The sequence below is a fragment of the Bombus huntii genome, chromosome 2 (assembly GCF_024542735.1).
Source record: "Bombus huntii isolate Logan2020A chromosome 2, iyBomHunt1.1, whole genome shotgun sequence".
Taxonomy (NCBI): Eukaryota; Metazoa; Arthropoda; class Insecta; order Hymenoptera; family Apidae; genus Bombus; species Bombus huntii.
The window spans coordinates 2,034,738-2,040,999 of record NC_066239.1 but is presented as its reverse complement, the minus strand read 5'-3'; positions in this window follow the sequence as shown (position 1 = coordinate 2,040,999).

Sequence of the window (6,262 nt, the reverse complement as noted above, 5' to 3'; positions counted from 1 at the left end):
TAATATATAATATATAATATATAATATATAATATATAATATATATAATATATAATATATAATATATAATATATAATATATAATATATAATATATAATATATAATATATAATATATAATATATAATATATAATATATAATATATAATATATAATATATAATATATAATATATAATATATAATATATAATATATAATATATAATATATATATATAATATATAATATATATAATATATAATATATAATATATAATATATAATATATAATATATAATATATAATATATAATATATAATATATAATATATAATATAATATATAATATATAATATATAATATATAATATATAATATATAATATATAATATATAATATATAATATATAATATATAATATATAATATATAATATATAATATATAATATATAATATATAATATAATAATAGGAAACAAATGTAGGAACAGAAAGGAGCGATGTGTCTCATTCATACGTTCATAGGTTTTTACGTCGAAAGAATGATAAAATTAAATGTGCTAGAAATAACGAAGATATAGCAATCGATAAGATAAATCATATTGAGTACTTGAATAATGCTCGATAGATAATAATAAAGAGCAAATTAAAAATTAATTTATCAAATTAATTTAGAAACTGATAAGAAGCTGAGATTGTAAAACGAAGAATATATATCAATTGGTTGCCTGACTTGCTAAAATATTTATAAATACAAAAATACTAGTTTGAAAACCTGTAACTATAATATTGACTCATAAACGTAAGGTAGTATTATAACAAAGTTTAATCGATGGGTAATAATTAAAATTTGAGAATGTCATTGGTAAAGCATACTCACAAGTGTCATTTACACTTGCGGTAAACAAATATTTCCATACCTTGTCGATTACTTTGATAAATTAGATTTCTTAAAACATATGTATATTTGTAATTCCTAATTTCTTATGATAACATAATCAGGCGATAACATAATAATATTGAAATTGCGAACCTGTAGCGTTACTATGTCAATATATACAGGAGGATATATACCGATTTCTATCGATAAAATTTGTATGCATAAGAAGAATATTATCAATGTAGAAATATTTTCCCAGCTTTCTACAAGTCAAATTTCTCCTACAATTAAAATTTTCCGTACTTTAAGATGTTCGGTAACAAATGGTAAAAAATGTAATGACCTATTAACCAGAAAATAAAATGAAGAGTAAAGAAATTGCTTTTCAGGTTTTGTTTATTAGTTATTGACAAATAAAAATTGACCAAAATATCCCTGACGTACAGCACACTGAAGTATCATCCATTAATTCAAATTACATAAAATCTCTTTACCCTAAGAAGTTATTTATTTGGTTTGAAATATTTTTTCAAATTTCTACTCTCATTCTTATTTAATCAAATCATTTGGCTTCAAATAATATGGAGCATTTTATTAAAGTGAGTTTATTGTTTTAATTGACTTGGAATATGCTTTCCAGTCGCAAGTAATGTTGAAGTGCTTTCAACTACTCTCTATTTCCGACTACGTTGCTAAATAACGTAATATTTTCCAGCTTCGCATTTGTTATTGACATTAGTTGCCTAAAACAAGTCGAGCATTTTTTAACTTTCGATACAAACATGCTCCATGTACATAATGTTTTTATTATATCCACAATAGTAATTAACATCGTAATTAACATTTTACATACATACATAACCACTTGCTTGGGTATCGTTTTATGTTAGATATCCATTACACTCCAATTAGGTTGTGTATAAACGACCTAAATTCGAATAACTTGATTAATCTGAACTAAGTTTAAGCGAAAGAAGACACACTGGTTTTTAAATGTCAAGAATTAATAAACGAAGCCTCAAACTAGTTTTATGCTTTATTTTTGTCTTATATTGACTTCTACAAGCAATCCTGTGTAGGTTCCCCACAATTTAGTCACCCCGTATTACTATTATTTCATACGATGTCATTGTTATCCGTTTCTCGACTAGCGAGCATTACAGCAGCATCAATGAATGGAACAGAACGCGAATAAATCGATCCTGGTTTGCAATACGATTCAGCCGAGCTTCGTCGGTGTACATGATTCGGTGCTTGTTTATTCGCTCGATTTCCAGTCGTATCATTCATCAGATTCGCAGAACTTTAGGATTCGAAGGCGCCCCGCTGAGGTCGACGTACGATCTACAGGTTCTATCTGATACCATCCGGTGATGTGTGAAGGTAGAACTTGCCACTCTCGTTACGATTGCGTCCTGAGCATTGATCTGTGTTCTGTGCGCGCACGCTATGCTGTTCACAGACACGTGAAATCTTTGTATCGCATTGTTTTCAGTCTGCTTTCGCAGAGTTCTCCGATATAGGTGAAGCTTCTTCGCTGGCGATATTTAATGTTCACCTACAGCCGAGTATACGTTCTCTGTTGCAATGCCACGGACCGGTGTGCTTTATAACACCGTTAATGCAGAATTATAGAGGCTGCCGATTCTGTGGGAACAGCAGAGACAATGAAATTTTGCGAACAACGTTGGAATTCAAACGGAAACTTGGAACCTCGAAGCTTCGAATATTAATGGCACATACACTACTGTGCATAAGAATTTGGACACTCAATTCATTCAAAATATTCATATTTTTATTATATTTTTAATATTATCATAAAAGTTACGTTAATTCTTTATTTCTCGTTATAGCTGGGATCAAATCTTCTGCTAAGTTGAAATCGAAACAAGGAATACACCTATATCGATCAAGTTATTCATATCTATCTTTAATAAATAGCTGACAATAGAAAAAAGTTATATAAACTTTCAGAGTGTGGTTGGAACATATATCTTGATCATTCTGAGATAATCTTTCTGAGAATTAATTCTGGCAAAATTAGTTTCCATACAAATAATTTTCATGCACTCTTAATTATTGTTTTTCAATTTATATTCATTAATATTAACTATTGTTTTCACGAATATCTACTAACTATGCATATGATCGCCTACAGTAAGATCAGAGGCAAACGTTAGGTTAAAGACTTTTATTTGAAGTGTATTTTACATAGTTGCAATAATTTAGAAGTGTCCAAATACTTATACACGGTAGTATAAGCATAGTAGAATATATTTTGATAGTTTTTGTAACCTTCTTATTTTTCAAGATTTAAAACTACGAGGTTATTTCACGAAAAATAATATCGTATGATCTACGAGATTTTCGTGCCAAATTGTTAAGACGTTGGCATTACGACAAATGTATACGATCCATGTGATCTATTTCTAAAATTATTCTGATCCACCTAAATACCAGAAACGTAAAGTAACTTTCTTACACCACGCGTACAGTCGTGTACCTCATCAGGCTTCACTCCCAATTTCTCGAACACGCCAGTCGAATGAAAGTGGATTCTTGGCGAGTTATTCGATCTACGTGAGATATTTCAGAATCGAAGATTCACCGGGAAACGCGCCATGTTAAATCACTAAAATTAAGGAGAAAACGAAGCCAACAAATTCCAGGATCTGTCGAACTAGAATTCGAAAGTAACTAGTTGCACAATCAATGTAATGCAACTTGTATACGTGCATTTAATTTGCACATTGCCGGTCGGTCACTTATGTAAAGAAGCAAATACCTGGAACTCAGGTATTCGAGAATCGATATATTTGACGAGTAGAATTGAGAAAAAGAGAAAGATGTTCGTATACTACGAAAATCACTATAGAAATCATTGTAGAATAAATATACGAGATTATCGAGAATATCTGTCAGGTATGTAATATTTAAATTATCGTAACTGTTTATCAGCAGGTTAAGTATTTAAAAAACTTATTTGGATAACATATTTTACGTGTTTACATCTACTTACATTGAAGTGTGATACGAACAAACGAATACAAAGAGAACAATTACTATATACTACGTAAAATTTATGACGAGAAGTATAAAAGTAGTATATTTGGCATATATAGTAGTTTAGTGCACAATAGGAAATAGTACATCTATTACTAAATATAAATTGATTTCGATGATAAACATGCAGAAACCACGGGACACGTAAAATTAGTGATTAATAAACTAATGTTGGATATGCTTGTTCGATCGTGGGAATGGTTTAGACATGTTTATTTCGAATTTTTCGTGTCAATCGTCCCGTGACAAGTTGTTAAATTAACGATCCATTGGCCTGGCATTGTTGGCAGACGCGTTAAGGATTAACTCGCGATATGATCGTACGTGGGAAAACGAGCGAAAGGCATTCGTAGAACGCTGTTAATTTACATGTCAATTGCGAAAGAACCGCGTTTGACTGTAAAACATTCTGATGAATGCGTGTTAACGTATATGATAAAGCGATATCCGCGTGAAATAATCGTACAAAGTGCGTATTACTCGAGGAAAATGTTGATTTTATGGTTCATTGATACGCTCAAAGAAAAATATCGAAATATTTCATTTCATTAAGAAAGGTGTAGTTTGGATATAAAATTTTATCGAAATTTTATCTTATCTGATATTCTTATTTCTTTAATTAGAGAAAAGAAATAAGCAGACAGATAGAGTTTAATGAACCACCCAATGATAGAGTTTATAAAATTTTAATCTTATCAATAATCTTTTTCATTAATCTCATTATCAATTATTAGCTTTTATCATATAGATATTTATCATATATAAATGTAAAGTATGAGCAATATAACGTGGTATATGTATAAATAATGAGTAATTAAGGAGTATTGCTTAAAATACTACGTCAAGTGAACTGATAACAAATTACAAAGAAATAATAATTTTAGATGATCGCAAAGAGAACTTGTCTTAGTAAAATATATAAATGAAGTGTTTCTTTTATACAATTTATATTATACAAATACACTTCACGTAATTTAGAATTCATATAGATTATATGATAATCTTTTAAAAATATACATACGAATTACGAAATTTTGTATACGCAATAATTCAACAAAAATGTGTATTCAATATCAGAATCATTTGTTAAAAAAAATGTTACTTAGCATCAAGGTGTTAGATGTTAAGGATAGCAAAGTAATAAGAACAAAAACAGAGTTTGTTCTTATTGATGTTTGTTAACGACAAAGCAATGAAATAATGTATAAAAAATATATATTATTGCACATTGACAACTTTGAAAATATGAAAGGTTGAACATTTGAAATGGATATGTTACATTAACACAACGTTGGCCTTTCATAGATTCAACAGGTAAAATCACGAATGTAGCAACATCATAAATGATTTATGCAACTATTTCCTCAATAGTACCCTGTATTCGATGTTTATTAAAGTTGCTGGCGTTTAGAGTAGATCACAAGCTTTCTCTACTTTCTAACTCAATAACGATAATAGGATAGGAAACGATTAAACCGCATCAGAAAGTGAACCAACCGAGCCAAAGATATCATCGTGCAAAAATCTTGTTCTTACTTGGAATAATCGTATTTCGAAGTAATATAAACTCAGTCAAACACGATTCAACGATGGTTTTAACTTTTGCTGATTGCGTTCGTTTGACTGCAATGAAATTAATAAACCACAAAATTCATAAAGCACAGATAAATAACACCATCGAGCGTCTATATCTAATACATTTAAACAAATTACAAAGGGTGAAATTCATTGCATGGGAACAATTAGAGATGCATCGGTTTGCCTGTATCGAGAAGTATTTACGTGTTACGTTTCGATATATCGTGCACGTTTGGTTCGTTAAATATCAATGGCTCCGCGATAATTAATCACACATCGATTCTCGCAGGTAATCCATTGGTATTATAATATCGTTAAGGATGTATTATAGAAAGGTGGAGAAAGGTGTCGACCGTGAGCGTGATTCGAAGATGCTCGCATAAAGTCTGTCGTGGTAAGCGTGGCTCTGTTTTGCACGTTCAGTACAACATACTTTTACGAATATATTATGTGCATCATACGAAACTTTTTTGAAATTTCGTTAGCATCGCAACTGGACACGACTATCGTGATTATAATAGTAAAATTTGAAACGAATCTAAACACGTATACGAAGATTACAAGAAATTTCAGAAACATCTCCATTTGTTAGATAGTTTAAGATTGTACAGCGCTTACTGTATACTATGGCTTATATAAATATTCTTTCATATTACAAAATCAGTAGGTACATTAACGAATTGCATATTTAATCGTAAAAAGTACATACTATTGCTAATTTTTAAAATAAGTAACTTAAATTTATAGTTTGTGCTGACTTTATACGAAGAC